Source organism: Sapajus apella, unplaced genomic scaffold (genome assembly GCF_009761245.1).
Source record: "Sapajus apella isolate SASKATOON/1434 unplaced genomic scaffold, GSC_monkey_1.0 scaffold2, whole genome shotgun sequence".
In the NCBI taxonomy this organism is placed as follows: domain Eukaryota; kingdom Metazoa; phylum Chordata; class Mammalia; order Primates; family Cebidae; genus Sapajus; species Sapajus apella.
The window spans coordinates 18,358,318-18,371,810 of NW_022436942.1; the positions used below are offsets into that span (position 1 = coordinate 18,358,318).

General features: G+C 37.9%; 1 long non-coding RNA gene across 1 annotated transcript; it reads left to right on the forward strand.

The window, feature by feature from the left end:
* Window positions 1-852: 852 nt before the first annotated feature.
* On the forward strand, window positions 853-10,225 carry LOC116558795. The gene is made up of 3 exons (XR_004272171.1): window positions 853-863; window positions 7,204-7,213; window positions 10,115-10,225. It is a non-coding gene; the product is annotated as an uncharacterized LOC116558795 (long non-coding RNA).
* The last annotated feature ends 3,268 nt before the right edge of the window (window positions 10,226-13,493 follow it).

A 13,493-nucleotide genomic window follows, 5' to 3' on the forward strand; every position in this document is an offset into this window, starting at 1 on the left:
TCGAACTTTAAATATATTATGCTGAAGTGATAACATTAAACTGTGACTTGAAATCTGAGAAATCAACAGCCACAAGCCAGAATTCTTATTTTGATAAATTATAAATGTCTATTTGTTCCCCTATAATTCTTCCCCCTTCCTCCATTCTTAGTCCCAGTGAAAGAGTATGTAATTATACAATTCAATTTATTTTAGTGAATCTATTACTTGTATTACAATACCTGTGAATAACTACAGTATGAAATAAGCATTTTTAAAATTTTACTATTCATCTGAGAACAATGTTCACCCAATTGTTCATGCCATGATACCTTGCCTGTTGCTGAGCAGAAAACTCATCTCTCCCCAACCAATTTATCCTCAGAAGTTTTTAATGCAAACACAATCATATCCATCACCTCCTGAAAAACTCTTTAACGCTGCTTTTAAAATTATTATTGTACTTTAGGTTCTGGGGTACATGTGCAGATCATGCGGAATTGTTGCATAGGTACACACATGGCAATGTGGTTTGCTGCCTCCATCCCCCCATCACCAACATCTGGCATTTCTCCACACGTTATCCCTCCCTAACCTCCCCACCCTTCCTGTTGTCCCTCCCTTGGCCACCCCCAACAGACCCCAGTGTGTGATGCTCCCCTCCCTGTGTCCATGTATTCTCATTGTTCAACACCCACGTATGAGTGAGAACATGCAGTGATTGATTTTCTGTTCTTGTGTCAGTTTGCTGAGAATTATGGTTTCCAGATTCAGCCATGTCCTTAAAAAGGACACAAACTCATCATTTTTTATGGCTGCATAGTATTCCATGGTGTATATGTGCCACATTTTCCTTGTCCAGTCTATCATCAATGGGCATTTGGGTTGGTTCCAGATCTTTGCTATTGTAAACAGTGCTGCTACGAACATACATGTGTATATGTCATTATAGTAGAACGATTTATAATCCTTTGGATATATACCCAGTAATGGGACTGCTGGGTCAAAAGGAATTTCTATTTCTAAGTCCTTGAAGAAGTGTCATATTGTCTTTCACAATGTTTGAATTAGTTCTATTTTGGCTTTTGTCACCAATGATTTTGGTGTTTTGCCTATGCCTATGTCCTGAATGGTTTTGCCTAGGTTTTCTTCTAATGTTTTTATGGTGTTAGGTCTTATGTGTAAGTCTTTAACCCATCTGGAGTTAATTTTAGTGTAAGGTGTCAGGAAGGGGTTCAGTTTCTGCTTTCTGCACACTGCTAGCCAGTTTTCCCACCATTTATTAAACAGGGAATCCTTTCCCCATTGCTTGTTTTTGTTAGCTTTGTCAAATGTCAGATGGTTGTAGATGTGTGGCTTTGCCCCAGGGCCTCTGTTCTGTTCCGTTGGTCTATATCTCTGTTTTTGTACCAGTACAATACTGTTTTGATTACTGTAGCCTTGTAGTATAGTTTGAAATCAGGTAGTGTGATGCCTCCAGCTTTGTTCTTTTGGCTTAGGATTGTCTTGGCTATGCAGGCTCTCTTTTGGCTCCATGTGAAGTTTAAGGTAGTTTTTTCCAGTTCTGTGAAGAAGGTCATTGGTAGCTTGTTGGGGATAGCATTGAATCTATAAATTACTCTGGGCAGTATGGCCATTTTCACAATACAGGTATTGATTGACTTACAATCTATGCAACTTACAACCATTCGACTTTACGACCACAATGGCTAGCCACGCCTGCTCTGCGTCTGGCAGCTCAAACGTTGCCCAGCTGGGCGTACGACAGTGTGGACCAGCTTCTGGCAGCACTACCATCTCTGCATGCACCATTTCAACTGTTATCCCAGACTCGGTGCAGCAATTTGTGTTTTGTATCTTGGGTATTTTTCATCAAACCCCTCCCAAGATGTCTACCAAGAGGAAATTGTCTTTGTCTACGCCTCAGCCTGCCAAGAAGGAAAGAAAGGCCATCGATCTCGACATGAAAATGAAGGTAATTAAGCAGTACAAAGGAGGAAAGAAAGTGAATGTGATCGCACGTGATACGAAGTTGTCACACTTGACTGTGTCGACGATTTTGAAAGATAAAGAATTCGTGAAGCTGTGAAAGGTTCTGCACCCATGGGATCAACAGTTATAACAAAGCAACAAAGTGGGCCCATCCACGAAATGGAGAAATTGCTATATATTGGGATGGAAGATCAAATTCAAAAATGGCCAGTAAAATGTTTTGTACACGTTTATATATTTTGATATGTTTTGCAATTGGGAAAATGTTTCCTATGGTATTTTTTACACCTGTATTTTATATTTTTGTATGCACCTGTATTTTGTAATTTTGTATGTTTTGCAAATATTAAACCGGTTGTACTGGTAATGCAGTGTTTTACTTAAACCTGACGAATGTAAAAATAAGAAACAAAATGGTGTAGAGATGATACAAATGGCATAAAATGAACAAAGAAAATTATGATATATAACAATAATGAAAGAAACTTATGATAAAATATGACTTAAAGATTTTTATAACATCATTTCACAGTACTGTACATATAGCCTACTCAACTTACGACCAAATCATGTTACGACCAGTCTATCGGAACCAATCGTGGTCATAAGTCAAGCGCTAGCTGTATTGATTCTTCCTAACCATGAGCATGGAATGTTTCTCCATCTGTTTGTGTCCTCTCTTGTTTCGTTGAGCAGTGGTTTGTCGTTCTCCTTGAAGAGGTCCTTTACATCCTTTGTTAGTTGTATTCCTAGGTATTTTATTCTCTTTGTAGCAATTGTGAATGGGAGTTTGCTCATGCTTTGGCTCTCTGTTAGTCTGTTATTGGTGTATAGAAATGCTTGTGATTTCTGCACACTGATTTTGTATCCTGAGACTTTGCTGAAGTTGCTTATCAGTTTAAGGATATTTTGGGCTGAGATGATAGGGTCTTCTAAATATACAATCATGTCATCTGCAAACAGAGACAATTTGACTTCCTCTTTTCCTCATTGAATACCCATTACTTTTTTTTTCTTGCCTAATTGCTCTGGCTAGAACTTCCGATACTGTATTGAATAGGAGTGGTGAGAAAGGGCATGCTTGTCTAGTGCTGGATTTCAAAGGGAATGCTTTCAGTTTTTGCCCATTCAGTATGATATTGGCTGTTGGTTTGTTGTAAGCAGTTTTTATTGTTTAGAGATATGCTTCTTCAATGCCTAGTTTATTAAGAGTTTTTAGCATAAAGGGCTGTTGAATTTTTTCAAAGGCCTTCTATGCATCTATTGAGATAATCATGTAGTTTTTGCCTTGGTTCTGTTTATATGGTGGATTACATTTATAAACTTGTGTATGTTGAACCAGCCTTGCATCCCCAGAATGAAGCTTACTTGATGTGCTGTTGCAATCGGTTTGCCAGTATTTTATTGAAGATTTTTGCATCTATGTTCATCATGGATATTGACCTGAAGTTTTGTTTTTTTGTTGAGTCTCTGCTAGGTTTTGGTATCAGGATGATTTTGGTCTCATAAAATGATTTGGGAAGGATTCCCTTTTTTTGTATTGCTTTGAATAGTTTCAGAGGGAGTGGTACCAGCTTCTCTTGGTATGTCTGGTAGAATTCAGCTGTAAACCTGTCTGGACCTGGACATTTTTTGGTTGGTAAGTTTTAATTCTGCCTCAACTTCAGCCCTTGTTATTGGTCTATTCAAGATGTCAATTTCTTCCTGGTTTAGGCTTGGAAGGGTGCAAGTGTCCAGAAATTTATCCATTTCTTCCAGATTTACTGGTTTATGTGCATAGTGTTGTTTGTAGTAATCTCTGATTGTAGTTTGTATTTCTGTGGAATCAGTGGTGATATCCCCTTTATCCTTTTTAATGCATCTATTTGATTCTTCTCCATTTTCTTTTTTATTAATCTGGCTAGCAGTTTGTCTATTTTGTTGATCTTTTCAAAAAACCAGCTCCTGGACTTAATGATTTTTTGAAGGGTTCTTTGTGTCTCTGACTCCTTCAGTTTTGCTCTGATCTAACTTATTTCTTGTCTTCTGCTAGCTCTTGAGATTTTTTTATGTTACTCTTCGAGCTCTTTCAATTTTGATGATAGGGTGTCAATTTTAGATCTTTCCTCGCTTCTCATGTGGGCTTTTATTGCTATAACTTTCCCTCTAGACACTGCTTTAAATGTGTCCCAGAGATTCTGGTACCTGGTGTCTTCATTCTCGTTGGTTTCAAAGAACATCTTTATTTCTGCCTTCATTTCATTGTTTATCCAGTCAACATTCAGGGGCCAATTGTTCAGTTTCCATGATGCTGTGTGGTTCTGAGTTAGTTTCTTAATTCTGAGTTCTAATTTGATTGCCCTGTGGTCTGACAGACTGTTTGTTATGATTTCCATTCTTTTGCATTTGCTGAGGAGTGATTTACTTCCAATTATGTGGTCAATTTTAGAGTAGGTACAATGTGGTGCTGAGAAGAATGTATATTCTGTGGATTTGGGGTGGAGAGTTCTGTAGAAGTCTATTAGGTCCACTTGATCCAAATCTGAGTTCAAGTCCTAGATATGCTTGTTAATTTTCTGTCTCATTGATCTGTCTAATATTGACAGTGGAGTGTTAAAGTCTCCCACTATTATTGTGTGGGAGTCTCTTTGTAGCTGTTTAAGAGCTTGCTTTATGTACCTGGGTGCTCCTGTATTGGGTGCGTATATATTTAGGATTGTTAGCTCTTCTTGATGCATTGATCCTTTTACTATTATGTAATGCCCTTCTTTTCTCTTTTGATCTTTGCTGGTTTAAAGTCCATTTTACCAGAGACTAGGATTGCAACTCCTGCTTTTTTTTGCTCTCCATTTCTTTGATAAATCTTCCTCCATCCCTTTATTTTGAGCCTATGTGTGTCCTTGCATGTGAGATGGGTTTCCTGAATACAGCACACCAATGGGTTTTGACTTTTTATCCAATTTACCAGTCTGTGTCTTTTGATTGGGGCATTTAGCCTATTTACATTTTAGGTTAATATTGTTATGTGTGAATTTGATTGTGCCATTTTGATGCTAGCTGGATGTTTTGCCCCTTAGTTGACACATTTTCTTCATTGTGTCAATGGTCTTTACAATTTGGTACGTTTTTGGAGTGGCTGGTACTGATTGTTCCTTTCCTTGTTTAGGGCTTCTTTCAGGAGCTCTTGTAAGGCAGGCCTGGTGTTGACAAAATCTCTCAGCAATTGCTTGTCCATGAAGGATTTTCTTTTTCCTTCTCTTATGAAGCTTAGTTTGGCTGGATATTAAATTCTAGGTTGAAAGTGTTTTTCTTTAAGGATGTTGAATATTGGCCTCCACTCTCTTCTGGCTTAAGGGGTTTCTGCAGAGAGATCCACTGTAAGTCTGATGGGCTTCCCTTTGTGGATAACCCAACCTCTCTCTCTGGCTACACTTAGCATTTTTTTCCTTCATTTCAACCCTGATGAATCTGACAATTATGTGCCTTGGGGTTGCTCTTCTTGAGGAATATCTTTGTGGTGTTCTCTTTATTTCCTGGAATTGAAATGTGGCCTGGCCTGCTATGTTGGGGAAGTTCTCCTGGATAATATCCTGAACAGTGTTTTCCAGCTTGGATTCATTCTCTCTGTCACATTCAGTTACACCTATCAAACATAGATTAGGTCTTTTCACATAATCCCATATTTCTTGGAGGCTTTGTTGATTTCTTTTCATTCTTTTTTCCCTATTCTTGCCTTTTCATTTTATTTCATTGATTTGGTCTTCAATCTCTGATATCCTTTCTTTTGCTTGGTCAATTCAGCTATTGAAGCTTGAGTATGCTTTGCGAAGTTCTCGTGCTGTGTTGTCAGCTCCATCAAGTCGTTTATATTCTTCTCTAAGCTGTTTATTCTAGTTAGCATCTCATCTAACCTTTTTTCTAGGTTCTTAGTTTCTTTGCATTGGGTTAGCACATGTTCTTTTAGCTCTGAGGTTTGTTATTATCCACCTTCTGAAGCCTGTTTCTGTCGATTCATCAGATTCATTCTCCACCCATCTTCGATCCCTAGCTGGTGAGGAGTTGTGATCCTTTGAAAGAGGAGAGGCATTCTGGTTTTTGGTGTTTTCATCCTTTTTGTGCTCGTTTCTTCCCATCTTAGTGGCTTTATCTACCTGTGGTCTTTGTAGTTGGTGACTTTTGGATGGGGTCTCTGAGTATACGTCCTTTTTCTTGATGTTGAAGCTATTTCTTTCTGTTTCTTAGTTTTCCTTCTAACAGTTGGGTCCCTCTACTGTAGGACTGCTGGAGGTCCACTCCAGACCCTGCTTGCCTGGGGATCACCACTAGGGGCTGCAGAAGAGTAAGGGTTGCTGCTAGTTTCTTCTTCTGTTATCTTTGTCCCAGAAGGGTACCTGCCAGATGTCAGCCTTAGCTCTCCTTTATGAAGTGTCTCTTTGAGTACATGGGTGTCGGGGAACTGCTTGAGGAGACAGTCTGTCCCTTATAGCAGCTCAAGTGCTGTGCCGGGAGCTCCACTGTTCCATGCAGATATGCTGGGCAGGTACTTTTAAGTCTACTGCAGCAGAACTCATAACCGCCTCTTTTCCCAGGTGCTCTGGCCTAGGAAGGTTGGCTTTATTTATAAGTTCCTTTGATGCTGCTGCCTTTTTTCATAAATGCCTTGCCCTGCACGGAGTAGTCTAGTCACAGTCTGCCAGCAGAGGTGTTGCTGAGCTGCCGCAGGCTCTGCCCAGCAGCTGCGTGAACTGCCTCGGTAGTGGCAGGCTACCTCTGTAGTGGTGGTCACCCTTCCCCCCACTGAGCTGGACCATCCTGGGTTCAGCTGCACTTCCTGGGAAACTCTCAATCCGGAACGTTTCAGATTGCTTGTTCTGTGGGGGTGGTTTCTGCCCAGCCAGATAGCCTGGCTCCCTGTCTCTGCCCCTTCCCTTTCAGTTGAATAGGTGGCTCTGTCTCCCAGGTGTTCCAGGTGCCAGTTCAAATGACCACCCAGATTTGTGTGAGTTTCCGTGTGCCAACCTGACACCAGCTGAAACTGCCATGCTGAAAACTCATGGCACTTTTCAGCCTGGGAATCTCCTGGTCTGTGGACTGTGAAAATTTGTTTGAAAATGCAATAGGCCCTCACCCTCTGCGTTGTTCTTGCTGGGAACTGCACTCAGAAGCTGTTCTTATTTAGCCATCTTGGATCCTCCCCCAAACTCTTTAGTGTTTCTTATTTTTCTTAGAAATATTTTCTATTTCTTAACATAGTATTAAGTTAGTGCTTGACTGACAACCCTGCAAACTTACCTCTCTCTATTGCTCACCTTTATGCTCCAGCCACGCTGAATTTATGTTCCTCAGTTACACCACAATTTCCTCTACCTCCAAAGGCTTGTGCACACTATTAATACAATCCTTTCTTTATACTTTATCTGGTAAACTCCTATTGATTCATCAGGCCTCAGATGCAATGTCACTTCCTCCAGGAAGTCTTCTCTGATGCACCCCACTCCCCACAATATCAAGACTGGTTTAGGTTTCCATGTTATATGTTCCCTCCCACCCCATACTTCCTCAGTTAAAGCACTTATACTACTTTGTAATTGCTTGTATTACTCACAAGACTACAACCTCTGCAAGGGCAGTAACCATGTCTGTCTTTGCTCATAGTTATATTTCTAAAATCTACCAGAGTCTGGCTATAGGCACTAAATAAATACTTGTATGAATGAAAGAAAAATGAATTTATCTGAAGCTATCAGATACAACACTAGATACAGGATGTGTAGTGGTAAGAAAAATTACATAATGGCTTTGCCTTTGTGGGACTTGAAATCTATGGTAAAAGATACTAACAAATAAGTAACTACTAAATGCGAGCTTCTGTGAAGAAAACAAGTAGTCTGTTTACACAGAAAAACTTGTTATAGACAAGATCTCAGAGGGAATCTATTCCATGGCTGAGGAAGGCAACATTGTGGCATAACATTTACAATAAGATTTGGCAGCTGAGAAACATCCACTATGTAAAGATAAGAGAGAAGTATTTCAGGCAAGGAGGGCACCAAGTGACATGGTAACACAGCGGGAATGTGGGAAACAGCTAAAACAAGGCGGGAACGTACGGTCAAGGGGAAGAGAGATGAGAAAAGAAGTGAGCAAGGGTCAGACCACACAGGACCTTGAAGACCAAAGAATTCTGAAGGAGAAGAATTGTATACCAAGTGTAGTTCAAGTACAAGCCATTGAAGAATTTTAAGCATGTTAGTGATATAATTTCTATTTTTAGATGATTACTCCATTGGCTGTGCTGAGAATGGATTATAAGAGGCGAGAGTGGACACAAGGAGGCCAGTTATGAGCCAAATGCAGTCTCCCAGATAAGAGATGAAAATGGTTTTGTGGGAGCAGAGAGAGAAAGTAGAAGCTAAAAGCATTAAAGCTGGCAGAAGAGGTAGTTGTAGGCAGAAAGGGAGTAAAAGGAATTCAGGATCAAGTCTCAGACTCTGACTTGATCTTTCAGAGAAGTAGTAGCATCGCTTACTGAGAGAAGGAGGAATCAGGGGGGAAGTCTTCCAAGAGAAATAAATAGTTTCATTTTGTATATTTTAAGGTTGAGGTGTCTATTTAAAATATAAGTCACATAAGCAGTTGGGTATCTATGTAAGTCAGGAACTTAGGAGAACGTTCTAGGCCAGAGATATAAAACTAAGTCATTAACCACTGGAAATCAACAAGACCACCTAGAGAGGGAGTAGGCAAACAGAGAAGGCAACAGGATTCTGGACACAGGCATGATGTACTACCATTTTGGAACTGAAAAATATAGCCACTAAATTAAGACCTCAGGGATGGGACAAACATGTAAAGAGCTAAATGAATTGGCATAACTAAAGAAACAATAGTGACATGAAAGAAACCTGATTAAATAACTCTGAAGGAAGAAACAGAGATGGAAATTATGAGAGAAAAATTGAGAGAAGAAATCAAGAATAAGTAGGTCCAACATACATCTAATCAGAATTCCAAAAACGATAGAGGGTATGGAGAAAATATAATATTCAAAGAAAACTGAAGGAAGATGCTGAGTTCCAAATAGGATAAATAGAAAAACAAACCCATGTTAAAATTTTCTTTCTGGCACTGCAGTAATTAAGAGACCTTAAAAGTATTCCAGAGAAAAAACATTACTTATAATAAAATGATAATTAGACTCAGGATCTGCAATATCAAAAATCAGGAAACAATAAGATAATAGCTTACAAGTACTCACGGGAGCCAACAGGCATACGAAAAAAATGTTCAGCGTCACTAATTGATACGGTTTGGCTCTGTGTCTCCACCCATATGTCATCTCGAATTGTAATGCCAATCTGTTAGAGGAGGTGTCTGGTGGGAAGTGATTGGATCATAGTTGCAGATTTCCCCCACGCTCTTCTGGTCATAGTGAGTGAGCTGTCACAAAACCTAACAGTTTTGAGAGCATGTAGCACTTCTCCCTTTGCTCACTTTCTCCCCTCTTACCATGTGAAGAAGATCCTTGCTTTCCCTTTGCCTTCTGCCATGACTTTAAGTTTCCTAAGGCCTTCCAGTCATTATTCCTGTTAAACCTAGGTAACTATGAGTCAACTAAACCTCTTTTCTTCACAAATTACCCAGTCTTAGGTGTTTATAGCAGTGTGAAAATGAACTAATACACTAATCATCAGAGAAATGCAAATTAAAACCACAATGAGATATCCCTTCACATCTGTTAGAATAGCTATTAGCAAAAAGACAGAAGATAATAAGTGTTGACAAGAAAGTATGGAAAAGGGAATTCTTGTACACTGTTGGTAAGAATGTAAATTAGTACAACCAGTATGAAAAACACTATGGTGATTCCTCAAAAAAACATAAATAGATGTGAGCCAGTCATCCCACTATTGTGTATATATCCAAAGAAATATCCAAAGGAAACGAAATCATGATGTCAAAGAGATATCTGCACTCCAGTGTTCATTGCAGCACCATTCACAATAGCCAAGATATAAAACGAATCTACGTATTCATCAAAAGATGAATGAATAAATAAAATGTGGTATATATACACAATCAAATATTATTCAGACTTTACAAAGAAGGAAATCCTGTCATTTGTGGCAACATGAATGAACCTGGAGAAAATTATGTGAAGTAGAATAAGCCAGGCACGGAAAGGCAAATACTACATGACCTCACTTATATAAAGAATCTAAAAACATTGAACTCATAGAAATAAAGAGTAGAATAGTGGTTACAAGGGGCTGGGAGTGGTTGTCGAGAAAATATTAGTCAAAGGATACAAACTTCCATTTAGACTGGAGGAATGATTTCAGTAGATCTACTGTACAACATGGTAACTATAGTTAATAGTAATTCATTGTATTCTTGAAAACTTCTGAGAGTAAATTTTAAGTGTTCTTACCACAAATAATAAGTATGTGAAGTAATGCATAGGTTAATTAGCTCAATTTAGCCATTCCACAATGTATACATCGTTCGAAACATGTTGTATATAATAAATATATATCATTTTTTGTGCCAATTTAAAAAACAAATTTAAAAAGTACTCATAAGATATAACTCAACCTTGAATTTCATTTTTCTCTAAACTAGGGCAAAGGAATTCCTGTGAAAAATTAAAAAATTTTCAGAGTACCGGAGACTAAGAGCATTTACACTTACAGACCCTCCCTAAAAGAACTACTAAAGGATACACTTCAGCAAAAATAAAATTAAAAACAGAAAGAAGGATAAGAGAATGAGAAGCAATAGTCAGCAAAACCTTTATAAACCTGTGGGTAAATGTAAATAAACACTAAATTATTTATAATTAATTATAATTGACTAATTTGAGAAAGGTATAAAAAATAAAATTGCACATAATAGACAAAAATCACATGAAATATTAGCCTGGAGGCTGAAAACTGAAGTTCAAAACTTTCTAAGACTCCCTTAAGTCATTCCAAAACTAAACGGAGATGCCAATTAATTTTAAATATTGTAAATTTAAGAGTAAACATACATTATAAGGACAACCTGTATAAAAATAAAAATAGAATATATAACTTCCAAAACAGCAAAGGGAAAAAGAAAGAATCCTTTATCCACAGCTATTAAATACACATTCTTTTCAGGTATACTTGATGTGTTCACAAATTGACACACAGGTTAATTAAAAAATCAAAAGACGTTTTAGCAAATTCTAAAGAATTCATTGTAAGTAAAAAATTCCTGATACCATGTTATTAAAGTTGAAATAAATAGTTCAAAACATGTTTACTGCTGTTTCTTTGTGATGCCATAAAAACTGCAAGCAACTTAAAAGTCCAAAAATGGTAGACTAAATGAATAAATTATGGTATATAAGTATAATTGAATACCACAGAGGAGCTAAAATAAATTAAGTAAAACTATATGTCAGTGTAAGTAGATCTCCAAAATATGATGTTAAGCGAATGAGGCCGAATTACATGGTAAGTCTATGGATATTTATGTTACTATGAAAACACATTTAAAAACTTTATTTTTACTTTAATTTTGTGGTAGAATATATATATTCTATATATATACATTTACATATGTGTGTGTGTGTGTGTATATATATATGTATATATATATATATACACACACACACACACACACACACACACACACACACATATATATATATATGCCTTAAAATGTCAAAACATTATTGGAAGGACATGCACTAAAATAATGATAACACTGGCTCTGAAAATGGAGGAAATGTTTGGAGCTGTGGAGAAGCGTACATAATGTTCTACTAAGGCAGTAGTTTCATTATTAAGAGCACAGCCTCTGGGGCTGGACTGACTGGGTTCAAATCTTGATCTTGCTACTCTCTGCTTCCCAATTTCCTCATTTGTAAAATTTAGTCAATAATATTTCCTACCCAATTGGGGTGAATTAGACAAACTAATACATGTAAAACACTACAACAGTGCCTGGTACACTGTAGCCTCTCAATAAGTAAATGTTAGTTTCTATTTTTTAGCTGGTAATTTTTAAAAGTAATAAATGAAAGATTATAAATTAGAGAGAAAAATTATAGACAACGCTTTGAAAAACTTTGGCTATGAAAAGCAAAGGGAAATGGCTTACAGCTAATGCAGCATGTGGGGTCCAGGAAGAGTTTATTTAAAATGGGAGACAGTCAATTGTGTTTATATGAAAATGAACCAAATGAGAAGGGGAAAAATGATGATACAGAAAAGAGAGGAAATGGTAAAAGGGTAGTTTTTGATGAGGATAGAAGAAAAGGGCTATGGCACACATGGAAAAATAAATCTTTGAGTAAAAGAGAAACAAACTTTCATTGTTTCTGGAAAGGAGAAAATAGATATGGAAGTTTGTGAGGAAAGTCTGATGAATTTCCCCTTTGTTAATTTGTTTTCTCAATGAATTTGAGGCAAGGTCTTCAGTGGGAGTTTGAGAAATGAAAAGATGTGAGAGTCCATGTGATGAATGGAGGCATGAGCTTAGCAGAAAAAAGCAACAGAATGACATGCCAGTGCTGAGTTTACACTGAGAGTGGTGTCTTAGTCTGTTCGGGCTGCTATCACAAAATACCTTAGACTGGACAATTTATAAACAACAGAAATAGATCACTCACAGTTCTGAAAGATTCCAAAGTCTCATCTGAGACAACGCAAGTCCCTTCTGCCTGTGAGCCTGTAAAACCAAAAGCAAGTTTGTTACTTCCTAGATACAATGGGGGTACAAACATTTGGGTAAATACACCCATTCCAAATGGGAGAAATAGGCCAAAACAAAGGGCCTACAGGGCCTATGCAAGTCCAAAATCCAGTGGGGCAGTCAAATCTTAAAGTTTGAAAATTATCTCCTTTGAGTCCATGTCACATCCAGGTCAATCCGTGGAGACATTTTCCCTGTAGTCTCGTTATTAACATTTGGCTCCTTGTTACTTATAAAAATTTCTGCAGCCAGCTTGAATTTCTCCTCAGAAAGTGGGTTTTCTTTTCTATCACATCATCAGGCTGCAAATTTTCTGAACTCTTATGCTCTACTTCCCCTTTAAACATAAGTTCCAATTCCAAACCATATATTTGTGAATACATAAAACCAAATACTTTTAACAGTACCCAAGTCACCTCTTGAACACTTTGCTGCTTAGAGATTTCTTCTACCAGATGCCCTAAATCATCTCTCCCAAGTTCAAAGTTCCACAGATTTCTAGAGCAGGGGCAAAATGCCTCCAGTCTCTGCTAAACATAGCAACAATCACCTTTGCTGTAGTTCCCAACAAGTTCCTGATCTCCATCTGAGACCACCTCATGGACTTTATTGCCCATATAACTATCAGCATTTTGGGAGAAGCGATTCAGCAAGTCTCTAGGAAGTTCCAAACTTTCCTACATCTTCCTGTCTTCTTCTGAGCCCTCCAAACTGTTCCAACCTCTGCCTGTTACCCAGTTCCAAAGTCATTTCCACATTTTTGGGTATCTTTACAGCAGCTCCCCATGCTACTGGTACCAATTTACTATATTAGTCAG